Source organism: Leopardus geoffroyi, chromosome D4 (genome assembly GCF_018350155.1).
Source record: "Leopardus geoffroyi isolate Oge1 chromosome D4, O.geoffroyi_Oge1_pat1.0, whole genome shotgun sequence".
Classification (NCBI taxonomy): domain Eukaryota; kingdom Metazoa; phylum Chordata; class Mammalia; order Carnivora; family Felidae; genus Leopardus; species Leopardus geoffroyi.
Window position 1 is genome coordinate 68,490,956 of NC_059342.1, and position 18,302 is coordinate 68,509,257.

The 18,302-nt window shown below is 38.6% G+C and overlaps 1 long non-coding RNA gene across 1 annotated transcript in view; it reads right to left on the reverse strand.

The window, feature by feature from the left end:
* Window positions 1–18,302, reverse strand: part of LOC123593719 — a 208,176-nt gene that overhangs the window by 186,280 nt on the left and 3,594 nt on the right. The window contains exon 2 of the long non-coding RNA XR_006710477.1: window positions 3,513–3,624. This is a non-coding gene — a long non-coding RNA (uncharacterized LOC123593719). The remainder of the gene's footprint in view (window positions 1–3,512; window positions 3,625–18,302) is intronic.

Genomic DNA, 18,302 nt, shown 5'->3' on the forward strand with positions numbered 1-18,302 from the left:
CCAAAGATGTATGTATTAGGGTGTTGTTCACAATAGATTGAGTATTAGGAAAACATTGAACACAATTATCCAACAATAGAAGACTGTGTAAATAAATCATGGAACACCCACACAATGGAATATTATGAAGCCTTAAAGAATGATGGGTAAATATTTGTGATTTTAATAGTAACAAAAATGTTTTCTTTAAAAAATAAATTGTAAAAACAAAAGAAATGACAGGACAACCTACAGATGAAAAGACACTTAAGAGACATGTTAACCAACTGCAATATATTGTATCATCTTTATAAATTCAAGTGTGCACACACACACATACACAAAAGTTGAGGAAATTAAACAATGACCATATATTGAATGATACCATGGAAATTTTTATGATGATTTTTTAAATGTGATAATAGTATATTATTACTTATTAAGTTTTGTATTCAGAGATGAAATGTTATATCAATGGTGTTGTAAAGCTATAGATGAAACAAGAGTCACAAAGTTTGAGGGTTCATTATACTCTACTCTCTAGTTATGCACATATTTAAAACTATGCATTATAAAAAATATTTTAAGTTATAAAACAGGATATATTCTGTGATCCTATGCCTTAGTTTATTTTAGATATCTTTTCTCTTACTCTTCTACACTGAAACATGACTTAGCTTTTTAACACAGACATAACATACTTTTTGGAATAAATAATTTAACAACTTGAACTACTTTGTGATAGACATCGATCACCCAAAATTTTCTGTTTTCCCACTGTTTCTAATATGTAACTGAATATAATTGTTCATAAACTGTTAAAAATAACAATGTAAGACATTATTCTCTCAAACCAAAATTGTTGATCTTCTATTAATCTAAAGCCCTTATATCAGTTATGAACTCACTTTTTTCCCGTGGCCTGGGAGCAATTCATGCCTGAAGCAAGCAAAGAGATAAACACAACTCTTTTGAAATCCTGGACTTACAAAGCTAGATCTTAATAAACAAAATAAGGAAGCAATTTCCTAACAGGTGAGTATAGAGAAAAAACAAAAACTTTATATAAATGATTTGGATTGCTTATTATTCTAGGGACAATTTTGCCTACATTAGTAAGAAAATGTGATTTTTCCAGGTACTAGTTTTGCTTTTGCTCTGTTAGGGTGGCTAGATTTACTTTGGATACGGAAAAGTTAAGTCACCAAGAAACTACACTTTCAAAGTCCTACAAGAGGCATTTAAGACTCAAGTGGGGCTTTTAGAAAGTGACTGTAAGCATACAAAATGGAATTAGGATAAATTAAATATGAAGTATTTATCAGTATAGAGCCTCTGTTGAATAGCACGTTACGCTACATAACTTGCTCCTACTTTTAAAAACTAAACTACAGCTCCTGTGTGCAGGGAAGAAAGCAGTTTGGAAATTGGATTTTTATGATTCTGCTTGTGTCCCCCAAGGCTCCACATTCTTTAGCTGACTAGGAAATTCTGCTTTGCTTCTAGTGTTGATCTCCCCTCCCTGGCTCTCTCAACTACAGGCCCTGAACCCAATTTTAGGTAATTAAATTCTGTCTCAGTCAAGCTCCTGAGCCCGAGAACATCTTCTGTCCAGAGTACATCTTCACATCACCAGAGAGCGGGGTCTGCAATGGGCCTTACTGCCCTGTCCTGTTGCCACATGGGTGCAGGGAGCAGGTGGATTGTCCCCTGACCCCTTCTCCAGTAGCATTTCAGGTCATGTGTTTTGGTCTCCAGATTGTTCCTGGGTCAACACCCAGAGAGAAGCCCTAAGTCTCAACCTTCTGACTATTCCTCTAGTAACTGCAGCCTGCGGGCTGGCTCCCTGCATAAGGGACCACCTGGAGCCACACTGCCCCCTGGTGGATGCTGTTCTCCTCAGGTGGGGGCTGAACATAATTCGGATTATGGGATATCCCTCAGTGGTGTGCTGACTGATAAGTTTTCAGGCATTTTACAAGTTGGACTGTTAAACACAGCCATTATTAAAATTTAAATTATATAAACATACAATTAATTTACATTAAAAGCAAAGGTCATAAATACACAAACTCATCACTTCTCAATAATCTTACTACATTTTACTATTGCCTGTGCTTGTGAGTTATTTACATCTTTTGTTATCTGGATGGTGGAAATTACTCCACTTATCAAATCATGGTTGAACTGTAACCACAGGTTGGCTATGGATACAAGAGTTCAGCAACAATCAGTGAAAACATTTAGTGAGAATCAATCGGCTATATGGAATTTAAAGGAGATTGTATGTTTTATTATTACATATAAATTGTGTGCTACACAACCTTTGTATCAGTAAAACTTATAAATGGATATCATTTTGTTTTTTCCCCAGAGAGCTAATTGTTAACCATTTTGAAGCATACTGCAGTAGCCTTTCCTCCCACTCAGGGCCAGTTCTATGGACTGATTAAATGCTGCCAGTTCTGTTACCTCCCATTACTAACTATGATCCAATAGAAGGTGGGAATCTCACATCCAACCCTCTCTTGTTTCATCTTGTCCAGGTTGAAGGACATCCACTGGCATAACACACCCGGCCTCTTCGGTTCCTTTACACATTGCCCCCACTCCCACCCTGGGAGGTGAACTGACTTAGCCTGCTTGGTGAGTTCAGAAGGAGAAAGAAGTCACACGTGGCCTCTTGCTTCTGTTCCTTTTCTTAGGGAATATCCACAGAAGGCATCTTTCTGCACAAGGGGAAGACTGCCATGTTCTGGTGTGGCCTCAGGGTGATGAGTAAGTTGGTCAACTGCTGGAGTTTGGTGTGAGAATCCCATCTGCTCACAGATAGAAGCTCAGCTCTATAAAGCGGCATTGATCAGTAATGAGGGCCATGAATTGACCTCCACTGATGACTCCCTTGTCTTATTTCTCCTGGTTCAAAAATTGAATGGGGGTCCTTTCCCATCAGCTTTTGCTCCTGGAGTCCCAGAATGCCTCATGGCTGCGCCCATGTGTATTGGTACGCATAAGCCTTTTCTAAGATTTGAAAACTTGAATGGCAAATTTATTTGATTCCAATTCCTTTTATTACCAACATGTGTATGTGATAATAATAATACTGACACACAATTGGGCACCTTTTACATGCCAGATGTTGTGAGTACAAAGATAGACCCGGAAGAACAAGTCATTTACTGACCTAGAGTGTTTAAGTAACTTTCTCCCAAGGTCACAAAGTGACCAAGCTGGTTGTCTGATTGCAAAGCCCTTGCTCCTTCCATGATACTTTGTCTTCCTTTTCTCTCTCTCTCCTTCTCTCCTTCACCCATCCTTCTACTACCTTCCCTCATTTCCACATTTTCTAGCCCTTTGACACAGAAAACTAAGACGGCATTTGAAACCTCAGATTGCAGTATTTGTGTGTATATGTATGTATGTAGGTATGTATATATGTGTGTGTGTGTGTATATATATATATATATATGTATATATATATATATATATATATATATATATATATATGTATGTAAAATCCTAGAAAATCTTACCCCAACAGCTGGTCTCAAGGACTTTGGCAGCAAGCAGAAGGAAAATTGTGGCTGTCTTTTTAGTATCCTCCTCAGGTTTCTGATGAGGAATGTCCAGCATCTATTCAAGGTCCTGGGGAAGAAGTCACAAAGAAAATCATGTGTGAGAGAGACCATAAGACTTCATCAAGCTGGGGTCTGTCCAGGCTTGACCTGGGGTGGGCTCTATGTGGAAAATGCAGCCTTTCCTTAAATGGAATGTTTGCTGTTACTTCCAAATTAAGGTTTCTTTCCCTGGAGTCAATAGTTGTGTAATAGGTTCAGGGATTGAGCAAACAGTTTAAAAATTACTTGAGGAATGATTGAGAAAAGCAGGGGAATACACACACACACACACACACACACACACATACACACACACACACACACACACACACACATTCTCAATGGCGGTAATACCACCCTCAAGAGGGTGAAAATTGGTTCTTGGGGGTTCTCTTTAAACATAAATCACAGAAAATACCTATCTACATGCAGTACCTAACAAATACACAGTACATCTATGGTATTAACGTGTCATAGAAGGGATATCAAGAAAAACATGTCTAAAAAGTCTCCTTAGGGGAGCGACAATTTTTTTAATGGCTGAAAAGCACTGATGTATATAGAGCCTAGCAGAGTATGTGACACAAGGTAGATATTCAATACGTGTGAATTGTAGTTGTTACTATCATGGTTAGTTGTTATTATGATTGTCCTACAAACTCACTAGAGAACTATGCTGTCCCATCATGGTCAAGGTGGAGAGGCGTGTGTACTGTGGCAAGATCCCAGATGAAGTTAGCTTAGGGTGGATCCTGAATAAGCTAGAGGTCCAGGGTTCTAGAAAATAAGCAGATTTTTGCACATTACTAGAGGACCTCTGGATGCCCCAAAACATCTGTTGAAGTGTTCAAATCCAAAGAACAAGGCATGGCGCAGATGACTGTAGGAAGTGTACAGGCTATCACAATGCCCATTTAATCTTCTGGGGAAAGGAAATGCTCCCAAATTCCAATTCTTCCTGGCCACGTACTCCACCACCAAGTTTTGTGCACTTGCCTTGTTGCTTCTTACAGAGGATCTGGCTTCCAGGAGACATTCAATAAATGAGTTAATATAGGGCTGGGGCAAATGTTGAGCAACTTGTCATGCATGCTCCATGTGCTCTGCATGATGGAGGAAAACTAAATAATGCAATGATTATTCTTAAAACCTATGTCTATGTTACTTTTAGCTTACAAAGTGGCTTCATACATAGTGTCTTATTAAACAACACAACTCTGTTGGGTCAGTAATCTATCCCCACTTGAAGGATAAAGAACCTCAGGCTTGTAGAGGTCCCTTATTTGTCTTCTTTAGCTACCAAGAAACAAGTAACAGCAAGGTTCTTTTCTACTATACTACACCACTTCTAATAATCCTTTCCTACAGAGGAAGAGGACACATGAAATGGTAAAGCTATGGAGGAAAAGTCAAGCACTGGGACTTGGAGGCCTCCTTATAAGGAATATGGTAATGTCTGTGAATTGACCCAATCAAGTCATGGAAGACAGGGTGTTATCTTCATGGAGTATAAATCTGGCCCATGGCAGAGCCTCCTGAGGCTGGTCAAAGTCATCAACTGCCAAGTTACAGGGAAATGAAAGCCCATCAAAATAGAGTATGGAAGCATCTCAAGATGATGTGAAATTTGGGATATAAAAGACTTAGGCACAAATGTTTAGAACAAAAATATGACATGAAAAGTAAATGACGAGGTACACACTTGGCACAAATTTTTATTTCAGGGCAATAGCTTCAAATGTAGGAATGATGGATATTTGACTAAGAATGAAGAGAATTTTTCAAAGACTGAAAAGAATGTGTTTAGTCAGATACCAATTCATCTGGCCAAAAGGGCTGTAAATGGAAAACAGATGGGAAGGGAGAAAAAACACCTAGATAAAACTGAAATGTGTTTCCATGAGTGACATTAAGGAGGGCTGGGAAGAATTTCAACAGTGAGGGAGGTGCCGAGTGATTCAATACGAAAACAATCAGGAAGGACATCAGAAACAAAATTTAGGTAGCAGATGTCCAGATATCATGCACAGAACATACATAAGCAAACAGCAACTTTGATATTAAGGCCCAGGGCAACCAACAAGACCTCACGGATACCACTGAGAGTTGGCGAGATGGAACAGATCCATGGGAACACAGTGATAGAAGGGTGTGCTGAGCACAAAGACCTGTTGGAAGTAGATGGGGCAGCACTGTAGGCTGTGACAACAATAGATTCAGAGGACTCCCTGAACACTTGGATGAAGATGAAAGAAGAGAGGGACAGAAGTGACATTTTCATGGAAGCAGAGCTGAGCCACATGGAGGAAATCCACAAAACTGGCAGAGCACACACAGTGGAGATAACATTTGGACCCTTGATTCAGATAAAAGCAGAGTTTTTCACTTTCCTTCCTACAATTTCATGTCCTACAGGGTATAGGAAAGAATAGAAATAATTGTGCTCGGATTCCAACCAATGGGAAGAAGCCATTCATCGGAATGGAAGGGATGGGAACCTGGAAAAATGTGGCCACATCATCTTCAAAGTGGGGCAAGACTGAGCTGGATAAAATGTGTACAGAGGATTTTAGGAAGCTAGACTTCAACACTTTTTTTTTTTTTTTAATATAGGCATAATTCCACAAGTTTTCAAAAGAAGACAAAACCAGGAAGTGCTCAGAAACATGACCCTGGGCAATTCCAGTGAGGAGAAAAAAGGTGGGGAGATTCTTAAAAAAAAATCAAAGTGATGGCATAGAACTCTTTAAGCTACGATACAGATTAAATATTTAGAAACATGGAGGCAAATGGTAACGCTACAAGACTGACCTGGAACCACACAAATAGCAGGAATGTTAAAATCCTAGAAGAATCAAAGCACAAAGCATGCAAAAATGGTAAGGACCAGAGAATAGTGTTATGGGACCAAAGGAATTATGATGAGGGATGGCAGAAAGGTTGTATTGTTTCTCAAATGATGTTACGTTCGTTTAGGCTCTGATTAGCACTGTGATTTGAGGCTGAAAACACAAGTGTATGAGTATGGTGAAATCCAAGTCTGGGGAAAATGTTACTGATCCCTTTGGGAATCTAATCTGAGACCAGACGAGGTGGTCCACAGTCTGTGGATCAAATGGCATACATTTGCCCGTCTGCAAACTTTCTTCTTACTATTACTAACGGTATTTCAGCAAGTTGATCTTCAAATTATTGCAGAAGCTACAAGATATCATTCTTTTTGGTCAGAAGAATTTCCTCCAGGTGCATTCTCTCTTTTACTATCAGAGTTTTAAAACTGGATACATCGAGGGGCCCCTGGGTGGCTCAGTTGGTTAAGTGTCCAACTCTTGATTATGGTTCAGGTCATGATTTCACCACTGTGAGCTTGAGCCCTGAGTTGGGCTTCCTTCTGGGTGCAGAGCCTGCTTAAGATTCTCCCTCTCCCCCTGCCACTGTAAGTAAGTAAGTTACGTAAGTAAATTAATTAATAAAACCAGAAACATCTAATTGAAGGCGTAACACTAACTAGCTACAGAAGGATAGTCCTCAGCAGGATCCTGTTTATTTCTGTAGGCCAAGGAATCTTAATTAAGGTACTCCACCTTTACCAATGAAAACTGAAATATTTAGAGTTTCTTAAAACTTGCCTAGAGTGGTTTCTCTTGAAAGGACTTGCAAAAATGAGTGTCATCTTTTATAATAACTATGGAGTTAGCTCATAATCAATACACCATTTCTTTAAGCTTATTTATTTTGAGCGAGAGAGCGTACACACAAGTGGGGGAAGGGGCAGAAAGAAAGGGAGAGAGGGAATCCCAAGCAGGCTCCAAACTGTCAGCATGGAGCCCAACATGGGGTTCAATCTCACAAACCGTGAGACCATGACCTGAGCTGAAATCGAGTCAGGTGCTTAACCAACTGGCACCCCTCAATACACCATTTTATGAAGTTCAAGAAGAGGCAAAACTGATCTGTGAGGCTATAAATTGTAATAGTGGTTGCCAAGATAGATGGTGCAAGGATAAGATGGAAAGGGACCCTAGTGAACTTGCTAGGATGATGGCATATTCTATTTTTCAACTGGAATGTTGATTACATGGATATATGCATTTGTCAAAACTCATCAAATTGTCACTGTATGTAATTACCCCTGTATAGAATACATAAAAAGAATATAATCTGGGTAGTGAGATGAAGAGAAAAAAGAATGATTTTTCTATGATGACTTGACAGTAATTAAATGAAGTTAACACGGTCAAGGAATCAAAGAAAACTAGAGGCTCAGAACTTAAAATTTAGCAGTGCTCTTGAAGTGGACTTAGGGAAAAGCAAGTTTCACCAATGCCCGTGAGTTGTTAATTTCCCATTGGCAAAGTTTTCCAGATTGTGAAGAAATGGCATCACTACCTTTTGTCCAAGTACCAGTGGTTTACAAACTTCCATGCACATAAGTATCACTGTGGGTGCTTGTTAAAAATGAAGTTTCTGGAGTGCCTGGGGGCTCAGTAGGTTACGCATTCGACTTCAGCTCAGGTCATGATCTCATGGTTCATGAGTCTGAGCCCCACGTTGGGCTCTGTGCTGACAGCTAAGGAGCCTGCTTTGGACTCTGTCTCTCTCTCTCTCTCTCTCTCTCTCTCTCTCTCTCACACACACACACACACACACACACACACACACAAATAAACATTACAAAAAATTTTTTAAAAATGTAGTTTCTGGGTCCATACCTGGAAATTATGGCAAGGTAAATCTACGTTAGTGCCTAGGAACCTGCATTTAATAAATACCCTTGGTAAGGTTTTTCTTAATGTTTATTTATTTTTGAGGGAGGGAGGGGCAGAGAGGGATACACAGAATCCAAAACACTCTCCAGGTTCTGAGCTGTCAGCACAGAGCCCAACGTGGGGCTCAAACCTGAGTCGATCATGACCTGAGTCAAAGGCAGACACTCAACCGACTGAGCCACCTAGGCACCCTCCCCCCCTTGATGAATCTGAGCAGGAACTACTCACGGACCTACACTTTGAAAAACACTTTATTTGATAATCAAATCATACAACTGGCTACTACTTCCTCTAACTTCAGGCTCTCCAGGCAACATTCTGATAATAAGGCATTTTTCCATGCCTTCACAGAAAAAATGTATTCCAGCTCGTGTGACAGCACTCTTTCTCATTCTAAATAATAAATAGGCATTGGTTTTGTAGTTACAGTTTGGTGACCTTGGTAAATATTGACTTGCCCCTTATAAATGGATGTGCTTACCACGTGATACGGAAAAATTGTGCTTCTTGAATTGTGAGAAACAGAAATGTGATGTGTGCCAAATTTACTGAGATAAAGGGTATTTCCAAAAGTTCCTCTTTAAAGAATACCTATGCCTGACATCATTATGGCTGTTACGTTCTTTTTTTCTAATTAATAAACTTTATTCTTTTAGAGCAGTTTTAGGCACACAGCAAAATGAAGTAGGAAGTACAGAGAGTTCCCATATATCCCCTATCCTCCCCACCAACACAACGTTCCCACTATGGACATTCTGTACCTCAGCTGTTTATTTGTTATGTTCAATGATGCTATGCTGACACATCGTTATTACTCAAAGTTCATAGCATAAGTCAGGGTTCATTATGTGTCGTACATTTTAAGGGTTCTGACAAATGTTATGTTCTTTTAAGCAATTGAACTTAACAATAAGCATCTGTAAATTAATTTTTCATTCTAAACCTAATTCAATGGAATTTTCAATGATTTGTGTTGTGGTTTTCTGAGTCTAAATAAATGTTCATTACTGACATTTTGGAAAGTGGGAACATATAAAAAAAATTACCAGTTATTCTACCACTCTGGGCTCACCACTGTGAATATTCGAATTTTTTTCTTCAAGTCATTATTCTATCTTTATGTACACGTATTTTTTAATTTTTTTTTAATTTTTTAAAATTTTATTTATTTTGAGAGAGATAAGTCAGTGCGAGCTGGGAAGGGGCAGAGAGAGGGACAGAGAGGGAATCCCAAGCAGGCTCTGCACTGTCAGCACAGAGCCCAACGTGGAGCTCAAACTCATGAATCGCAAGATCATGACGTGAGCTGAAACCAAGAGTCAGACGCTTAACTGACAGAGCCATCCAGGTGCCCCTATGTACATGTATTTATCATGGTGGTGGTAATGGTTGTTGTTTATTTATTTATAAAACTGGGATTATACTATATAAACATCTCCTAACATTGCATCATTGTATCATATTTTAATAATATTAACTCTCCTCTTATCTGATTTTCATCTTTCTTTTTGTATTTATCACCACCTTACATATTTGTTTGCCTATTTTTTGTCCCTTCCTGACTGAGTGTTCCAGGATAGTAGTTATTCCATGAGAGAGTTCTGCTCACTATGAAAAGCCAGTATCTATAATAGTATCTGACACACGTTATTCACATATATTTGCAGAATGAATGAATACATGAATGAGTGGCATTTTATTCTATCAGTAAATATGCTCCAAAATCATGATTTATAATGCTTAAGCATTCATATACAATGTACCTTGTTGAATGCTCTCCTAGCATTCAACAATAAGGCCACTTCTACCTTCCCGTTTTTATTATTATAATTAATAATGATATGTACATCTAACTTACAAAAGGGAGTTCTTTTTTCTGAATATTTCCCTAGGACAAATACCCAGAAATAGAGTTATTCTGTCAAAAATTATTTAAAAAATTTTTTTAAGTTTATTCATTTATTTTTGAGGGAGAGAGAGAACAAGCAGGGAAGGGACAGAGACAGGGGAAGACACAGAATCTGAAGCGGGCTCCAGGCTCTGAGCTGACAGCAGAGAGCCTGATGCAGGGCTCAAACCCATGAACCACCAGATCATGACCTGAGCTGAAGTCAGATGCTTAACCAACTGAGCCACCCAGGCACCCCCCAAAATTATAAAAAAATCTTAAAGACCGTTTCACGTATTGCCAGCTTCCAAGAGTGTGTAGGGGACCAGAATATGCCACTCCAAAATACACCACTTTGGCATAAGGATTATTATGAGCTGGAGGCAAAACTGACAGAGGCAGAAAGAAGCCTACCTGGAGCTTCCCTTATCTAACTAAAAGCAGGAACTTCTGAGAAATGAGGACTGCCATAACTCACCTCTCCCAGGGAAGTTTTATAGCCATGAAAAGGACAGAAAGCCAACACTGAGATGGACCTCCACGAACAAACCATACTCCATTAGTTTCCCCCAAATATTTACCTTCCCACAGTTGGTCACCCCTAGAAGCCTACAGCCCTTTTCCTTTATCCTGTCACTTCTCTATGAATTTACTGTGCTTTGCTAAGATGCCATATAAGCCCAAGTTCTAACCACCTCTTTGAGTTATTTATCACCGAGTTCTCCTACATGTATGTGCAACGTATATGTTAATAAAATTCTTTTGTTTTTCTCTTGTGAATTTGTCTTTAGTTGGTCTAATCTGCAAGGGCCCAGCCAACAACCCTAAGATGGATAGAGGAAAAAAGCTCTTTTCCTTCCCTATAAGTGTAAAAGAGGAAGCTGACACAACTTTTAAAGGCTTAGATCCAAATGGCACAGCATTACTCTCACTGATGTACTGGTTAAAGTCCAGCTTTGATATGGCAGGGACTATACAAGCACATGAGTGCCAACAAGCCTAGTTCACTGGGAACATTTCTGTGCAACTATTACATCACCCTTTTTGGTTTCCCAGAGTTCTTATGGCTTTTCTTTCTTTCTTTTTTTTTTTTTAAATATATGAAATGGATTGTCAAATTGGTTTTCATACAACACCCAGTGCTTATCCCTTATGGCTTTTCTTTTGATTGTATTATTTCAAAAAGATTTGGAGAAGTGAAAAAAAAGTATTCTTCATTTTAATTCACCATATTCAAAGTAGAAGTTGAGTATTTGCTTTGAAAATGGCTATGTACTTTATTTTTTGGTATTTATATTATTCTCTATCTCTCTCTCTATAAATGTATGTATTATGTAATACATTTACAATAATCCTCATTCTCCAATCCCATCAATTGAAAAAGTAATTTTTCTTTGAGAATGAAATCCCTTAGAATAAGAATATATTAAATTCCGTAATTAAAAAAAAAACATTTTTAAAATGCCTATTATGAACTGGTCTTACAATTAAGATGCACGGTAATATTTTCAATTCAATTCAATAGTCAGTAACCACAAAGCATATATTTTTTTAAAGCATATTGAGCTCTTATTAAATACATGGTATGTAAGGGATATAAACAATTATAAGACACAGTGCTGTCTTCAAGGGACCTTGCAATATAGAAAATTATCAAATGTAATAAAAATGAACATCTAGTATCCACATGCAAAAGAAGGAAATTGGCCCCTCTATAACACCGTATGCAAATGAGACTCAAAATGGATCAAAGACCTAAACATAAGATCCAAAACTACAAAACTTCTGGAAGAACACATAGGGGAAGCCTTCATGACACTGGATGTGATGATGATTTCTTGGACATGACACCAAGAGCACAAGCTACAAAAGGAAAAATACACTGGACTGCATGAAAATGAGAGTTTTGTGCATCAAAGTACACTGGTATGATCTAAATGTTTGCGTTCCCTCAAAATTCACATGTTGAAATCCTGACCCCCAAGGTGATTGTATTAGGAGGTGGGGCCTCTGGGATATGATGAGATCATCAAGGCAGAGCCCTCATGAATGAGATTACTGTCCTGATTATAAAAGGGACTCCAGAGACAGCCCTCATCCCTACTGCCATGTAAGGACACTACAGAAAGACGGCTGGCCATCTATGTACCAGGAAGAGGGCTCTCACCATCCACTGAATCTGCCAGCACCTTGATCTTGGACTCCCCAGCCTCCAGAACTGTGAGAAATAAATTTCCGTTGTTTATGAACTACCTAGTTTGCAGTATTTTGTCATAGTGGCCTGAATAGACTAAGACAGACACTGTTAATAGAACTAAAAGGCAACTCACAGGAGAAAATATTTCCAGATCACTTATCTGATAAAGGATTAACATCCAGAATACATAAAGAACTCCTATATATTGCTGTTGACAACAAAAAACACCCCAATTCAAAAATGGGCAAAGGAATTGAATAGATATTTCTCCAAAGAAGATATGTGAATGGCCATGAAGCAATGAAAAGACACTCATCACTAATCATTAAGGAAATGCATATCAAAACCACAATGTGATACCACCTCACACCTGTTAGAATGGTTATTATTAAAACAAACAAAACAAAACAGAAACAAAATGAAACAGAAAAAAAACAAGTGTTGGCAAGGATGTGGAACAATTGAAACCCTTGCGCATGGCTGGCAGAAATGTAAAATGGTGCAGCCACCACAGAAAACGGTATGGCCGTTCTTCAAAAAATTCAACATAAAAATATCACTTCACCCAGTAATTCTACTTCTGGTTATATACCCAAAAGGATTCAAAGCAGAGATTTGAATAGATATTTGTACATCCATGTTCACAGCAGCATTATTCACAATAGCCAAAAGGTAGAAAAGAAAGCAAATGTCCATCAGATGAATGGAAAAACAAAATACGGTATATACCTACAAAGGAATATTTTTCAGCCTTGAAAAGGAAGGAAATTCTGGTGAGCTTTGAAGAAATTATGCTAAATGAAATAAACGAGACACAAAAGGACAAATATTGTACGATCCCATTGATATTATATACCGAGAGTAGTCAAAGTCATAGAAGCACAAAGTAGAAGGGTGGTTCCAGGGACTGCGAAGGGAAGGGATGGAGAGTTGGTTACTGGGCAGAGTTTCCATTTGGGAAAATGAAAAGGTTCTGGAGATAGATGGTGAAGATGGTTGCACACAATGTGAATGTGCCTAATGTCTCTGAACTGTACATTTAAAAATGGTTAAAATGGTAAATTTTGTTTTGCATATTTTACCACAATAAAAAAAATAAACATAGAATAGAAAGTGGTAAATGCTAAAAAGGCACAAGTAACCTTTCCCTAGGGTTTTCTTCAGACATGGTATCTAAGATTTCAATCCTATTTCCACCCTGATTCTTCTTACCCGCCTCCCCGCATCTGCTTTATTTGTCCTTATCACCATCTAATATTCTATAAATTTAACTTTATTTTTATTGTCTGCTTTCCTCCTTAGAATGTAAGCTCCATAAAGGTAGAAATCTTTGCCTAATTTATTCACTGCTTTATCTGCAGTGACTTGAACACACAGTAAATGTTCAGTAAACATTTGTTGAATGAGTAGACGAAGTGTTGAGGCAATTGAAAAGAAAGAAAAATAATTAACTGGGGCGCCTGGTTGGCTCAGTCCGTTGACCATCCGACTTAGGGTCAGGTCACGATCTCACGCCTCATGGGTTCAAGCCCCATGTGGGGCTATGTGCTGACAGCTCAGAGCCTGGAGCCTGCTTCAGATTCTGTGTGTCTCTCTCTGTCCCTCCCCCGACTTGTGCTCTGTCTCTGTCTCTCTCTCTCTCTCAAAAATGAATAAACATTAAAAAAAAAAAAAAGAAAAAGAATTTACTGAGCAGTTAAAGGAAATACTCGAAGAGAACAGGGAATTAAATGTACTTTTAAGGATGAGCGGGATTTGAATTCATGAAAGGCACAAGTGATTTGCCCATCACAATGGCAAAAAGAGAAAATAACAGAGCCTGTTAAGTGTTGGCTGGGGGCAGGGAACTAGTAATCTCAAACAGTGTTGATAGGAACATACGTTGACACAGCAATTTGGATAGAATTTTGGTGGGGTCTATTAAATTTAAAATACACAACGTCTAGGACCCAGCAACCTCACTTCTTTGCATCTTTCATAGAAAAATTCTTAGACATGTGCACAGAGGAGGAAAACTGAAGCACAGCAAGATTAAGTAACTTGATCAGGGTCATCTCATAATTGACATGAGGGTTAAAATCTAGCAGGCATTTAGAAAAACACCTGGCACATAATAAGCACTATTAATTGTATTTTCCCATGCATTTTCTGTATAAACCTTGTATGCTTTTGCTTAATTGGATCATAATGCTTTGTTTTCCAATTTGTGAGTAATTTATACATTAAGGATATTAAATTTGTCACATGTTGGAAATATTTTTCAGTTGGTTGTATGCTTTTTATTCTGTTCACATTGTTACTGCATGATGACATCATAAAATCTTTATGTAGTCAATTCTATTAATTCTTTATAATTTTATATATAGCTAGTTTATATATAAGGTAGAAACTATAAAACCAATTTCATGTAACAATAAATACTCAAGAAAAGAGGTATCAGTGGGACAACTGCTATATGAACTTCAAACACTTTGGGTCCTGGGGCTCTTCTTAATTAATACAGTGCAACAATTCTGCAAAAACATAGGCAGGCATATATTACAAAACCACAAATAATAAACATGGGTCCAGGAGAAAGGAATGCACACTTCCCATTGAAAGATTTAAAAAACATGCTTTTTAAATGCTTAAAGTTTCTTCAGAGAAGCTTGTAGAATTATATTAACTTACTCATGGTTTCCTTTAAAACAATATTCTAGTTCTCATAAAATTTTCAGAACATTTGGCCAATATACAGATCAGATAACCAACTGTGAAAGAGAGAGAGAGAGAGAGAGAGAGAGAGGGAACTGAAAAGACACTGAGTTCCTGTGCCCATCTTTCCCACCCTACCTAGAGTCAATCAAGCCACACTGCCTTCCTGGAGCCTGCCCCAATCCCAGCACTCTACACAGTTACTTGTTTGTTTCCCCCAGTAACCTCCTAAGGGCAGAGACAGAGCCTCGCTAGACCTGTGTAGGGCCTGGCATATAATTGTTTCCCAATGAATACTGGAGAATAAATGATAATAAACTCATTAGCAAATAAACATGATTTCAACAAAAAGCCAGCTCTGATTTTTAGCTCCAAAGACAAGTCAGGTATATTTGAAATAAATCATAAATTAAAATCAACTTTAGCTAGAAATGAAAAAACCTGTTGAATGAGAAAAAAACAACGTTGAGCTGGGAAAAACGAGAAAACAAAAGAACCCAAACTGTTTAAACACACTGAACTTTAGCAAAAGATCTATTTCACAATTTATTGCTAACGGTTTTTCTAGTCTTGCAAAACTAATGGGAAAATCAGTTCAAATGAGAAAAAGGAATGTTGGGTTGTGTAAATAATACTGTTTAAACATAAAACATGTGAATGCCAGGCCTTTGCCCCACTGGTTGGCTGACTACACCGTTAAATCAACTTTTCAAGTCATAGTTAGATAGCTAAGCTGAGAAAAGTAGTTTTGGAGATAATGTGTATAAAAGTTGAAATTCTAGAGGTTAAAAACCACCTATATGGCTAAAGCGCTTTCCAAAAGGTTGTTACAAATTGTAAACTCACTAGTAAACTATGGAAACACTTTTCCCATATACTTTTGATATTTTTGGAGGTTACTAAGTCTTAATTGTTAATTTTAACACAAAAGTGTCACCTTTGTTTTAATTTGCCTTTATTCCTGGGAGGCTCAATTTTCTTCTTTTTCTGTTCCAGGTACTTTTCCTGATGTTTAAAGAATGTGAGTGACAAAACAAAGATTCCTGTCATCTAGCAGGGGAGACAGACACTACACAAGAAACACAACAGATAAAGTTGCATGTAAGAAAACAGTTAATTTAATAGGGAAAAAAAGGAAAGCAGAGTAAGGGGCATGGGGAATGCTGGATGGGGAAGCGTGGGGCATTATCATTATGTCATATTAAATAAGATGATAAAAGGGACAGGGTAGGTTTCACTAAGAAGATGAAATTCGAACAAAGATTGTAGTAGGTGAAGGAGAGGGTAGATATCTATCCACAGAAGAGTGTTTCAGGGAGAGAACAAAAGACCCAGGTGGGAGTGGATCTGGCCAGTTCAAGGGATAGTAAGGGGGCCAGTGCAGCGGGAACACAGTGAAGTCAGGGAATTATGTAGCTAATAAAGTCAGAAAAGTAATGAGGAGGAAGGAGGAAGGGCATTGTAAAGACTTGGGATTTTACTGACGGAAGTGGGGAGCCATTACAGAGTTTTGAGTGTAAACGAACTGACCTGGGTATTGTAGTTAAAATAGACTTTTAGGAGGCAAGAGTAGAAACATGATGGGCACATAAATGGGTGACTGTGGTGGCAGAGATGGAGACTAGGCATGACCTTGCAGTAAGGCTGTTCTAGCTACCATCACCTCTGAATATCCAAACTGCCAGAAAGATTAGTGTTTAATTCTTGGTATGGTACTATTCTCTGAAGGATCAACCAGGCAGTTGGTGGCAAGTTGACTATCTTGGGCCCTGTGCATACCAGGGGTCAATTTGTTCTCATAAGAATAGACATTTATTCTTGGTATACGTTTACATCTCCTGCCAGCAGAGCTTTAGCCTGTAGCACTGTACAGGAGTTTACAGAGCACCTGATCCATAAACACGGGACCTCCATGCATCATAGCATCCAACCAGTGACCCACTTCATACTGGAGGTCTAGGAGTGATCTCATGATCATAGGACCCATTGGTCTTTTCATATACCACCCTCTGCAGAGGAGCCAACCCGAGAGAGCAATAGAATGACTTGTTGATGGTACAACTGAAGTAACATCTCAGACGGAATACTGTGCAAGAACAGGGTTTCATCCTCCAGAATGCAATCTATACACTGAATCAGAGAAGCCTATAGGGCACTGTTTCCCCAGTAGGAAGACTATTTGGGTCCAGGAACCAAGGTAGGGAAGTGGTCCCATTTACCAATCCCAGTGACCTACTGGGTACCTTTCTGCCCCCTGGAGGGCCACCCTACAGAAGCAATGACCTTGTAATAAAGAGCACTACCAACCACAAAGAATAAATTCCCTAACTTCACTCTCTTTGCTCACTCCTATCTCCTGCAGGGACTCCCCAGGAAGTCAGTTGTGGTAGTCCACATAGGTCAGCCTTCTTGGAGCCAATTGCTGAGGAAAGAAGAGGGAAGAAAGAATGATGGGAGGAAAAGGAATGAAAGGTATCTGGCACATTCTCTATAGCAACTCTACTTTTCTGAACACTATTGATCCTCTTCATATGCTTTTTGTTTTTATTTCTTTTAATTTTTTAAAGTTTATTTATTAGTTTTGAAAGAGAGCATGCGCGAGTAGGAGAGGCTCAGAGAGAGAAGGAGAAAATCCCAAGCAGGCTCCTCTGTCAGCGCACAGCCCGATGTGGGGCTCAAACACATGAACTGTGAGATCATGCCTGAGCCTAAATCAAGAGCTGGATACTTAACTGACTGAGCCACGCAGGTGCCCCAAACCTCTTCATGTGTTTTTTAAAAAATAGCACTTATCACCTGATTGTAGATATCTTTGATTTTTAGTTCTTTATCTATTATCCCACTAGAATATAAACTCCATGAAGGCAGTTTTGTTCCCTATTGTATCCACAGCACCCAGAACAGTTCCTGGCATGGAGAGAGTCTCAACAACTATTTGCTGAATGAATAGCTTGAAGTCTGGCATTTTTGCCGTAAGTCAGCAGTTGCTAAATCTCTGCTTGCTCATCTACTTCTCTGAAATCATTTGACTGATTTCCAAAAATGAAAGCAAAATTACCAACCTTGTTATCAAGTATTTGGAATTAACAACTCCTATCCATCTTTTTATCCTGCACAATAGCTCTTGAAGAAGGCCTTTATCCTACAAGGCCTTACTC